Here is a 1,950-nt window from a genome sequence, read left to right as displayed (position 1 = left end):
CCTAGGGAAGGACACAATCACTGATCAGGGTAGGGTCAGTAACATAATAATCCCATAAAATGTTTACATACACAACAAATATGTACCTAATATATTACTGTGAAAGATATGTAATGCACTTTGGTCAAAATAAAAATTATTATTATAATAAATGTTGTTATAACCCTCCTTAATACAATTATCAAATCCTTTTCAAGGTCAGAGAGCTTCAAAAAATAAGGAAGTGATTATTTTTCAATCTTATTTCTACCAACAACTGATGTTATGACTGATTTTTCCTAGTTTAATGGAGTATTCATCAGTATTTTTATTTGCATTCTTATAACATGCTTCTGTTTATATATTTTAATTATATATTTAATGATAAATTTTCTTTGCACTTACATTTGTCATTTTTCTTTTTTAATTGCCAAATTTCATTTCCTTAATGCCTAAGATTAAATTATTTGAAATAGTGATGTTTGTCATCTGCTGGATAATTTCTTCAAATCTGTTGATTCCTCACATGGCTGCATTATTAATGTTTTTTTACCATAAAGTATTTTAAATTTTATTATAGGTGTATAGAGAGAAACAATCAGATTTCTGATTTGGCTATGAATGTATACTACATCCACGAAGCAGAAAAATATTTTACAGATTTTAATATAGTTTCTTTACTTTTCTTGTCAAATTCACCTAAAATTTTTCAAAATGTTAATAGTTTTTTTTTTGGGGGGGGCACACCTGGCGATGCTCAGGGGTTACTCCTGGCTGTCTGCTCAGAAATAGCTCCTGGCAGGCACGGGGGACCATATGGGGCACCGGGATTCGAACCAACCACCTTTGGTCCTTGATCGGCTGCTTGCAAGGCAAATGCGGCTGTGCTATCTCTCCAGGCCCGAAAATGTTAATAGTTTTATGAAGGGGTCACATAAATGTCACAAAAGGTCCCAACTAGTGAATTTTCCTGACAGCCACTGATCTTCTTTCTGACCATGTTTCTGTCTTTTCTGAGCATTTCATTCCATTTTTTTTTCTGACTTATCACTTGTTTACTATATTATAGAACTCCAGGGGCTCACACACTAGTTCCATATGTATTATCACCACTCCATCACCCACAATGCTCAAGCATCACTGACGGTGCTGATCAGAGTACCATATGCTTTGCTAAAGTTTGGCTCTAAAGTTCGCTACATTCGAGCAAACACTTTCCCCACTGTACTAACTCTCCAGCCCATAATCAAGCATTATTTAATGGTAAATGTATAAGTCATTTTTTAAATATAGAACACTTCACAAATTTGCATGTCATCCTTGCACAGGGGCCATGCTAATCTTCTCCATATCGTTCCAATTTTAGTATATGTGCTGCCTAAGCGAGCACGTATAAGTCATTTTTATAATTTTGCATGAAATACAAATAATAGATGTTCTATAAGCCAAGAAACGGACCGCGGTTTGATCCCCCGGCGTCCCATATGGTCCCCCCAAGCCAGGGGCGATTTCTGAGCACAGAGCCAGGAGTAACCCCTGAGCCTCAAACCAAAAAATATATATAATATATAAAACACATATCACAGTTAACATTGTTGATTATAATACATTTGTTTCCAAGTAAATGTAAATTAAGTTATTAAAAAATTAAGAAAGAAAAAAAGAGTACAACAAAAAAATTGTGAAAATTTGGTGTAGCCCAAAAATTTGGTGTAGCCCAAAAACCAAAAAATATATATAATATATAAAACACATATCACAGTTAACATTGTTGATTATAATACATTTGTTTCCAAGTAAATGTAAATTAAGTTATTAAAAATTAAGAAAGAAAAAAGAGTACAACAAAAAATTGTGAAAATTATTGCATCTTACAATGAGATCATTAAGTCATTGTTAAAAGGCTTATTAAGCTTGTTGCTAGTTGATCTTTTGTTATTTCTTTTGCTTCTGAACATTGAGTGGTTTCAA

At 33.1% G+C, this 1,950-nt stretch overlaps 1 non-coding gene across 1 annotated transcript; it reads right to left on the bottom strand.

The window, feature by feature from the left end:
- Positions 1 to 1,262: 1,262 nt before the first annotated feature.
- LOC126013079 (U6 spliceosomal RNA) lies at positions 1,263 to 1,369 on the bottom strand. The gene has a single exon (XR_007497412.1). It is a non-coding gene; the product is annotated as a U6 spliceosomal RNA (small nuclear RNA).
- Between the last annotated feature and the right edge of the window lie 581 nt (positions 1,370 to 1,950).

The sequence above is a fragment of the Suncus etruscus genome, chromosome 6 (genome assembly GCF_024139225.1).
Source record: "Suncus etruscus isolate mSunEtr1 chromosome 6, mSunEtr1.pri.cur, whole genome shotgun sequence".
In the NCBI taxonomy this organism is placed as follows: Eukaryota; Metazoa; Chordata; class Mammalia; order Eulipotyphla; family Soricidae; genus Suncus; species Suncus etruscus.
The sequence above is the reverse complement of the archived record's forward strand: the minus strand, read 5'-3'. Positions and strand labels throughout refer to the sequence as shown.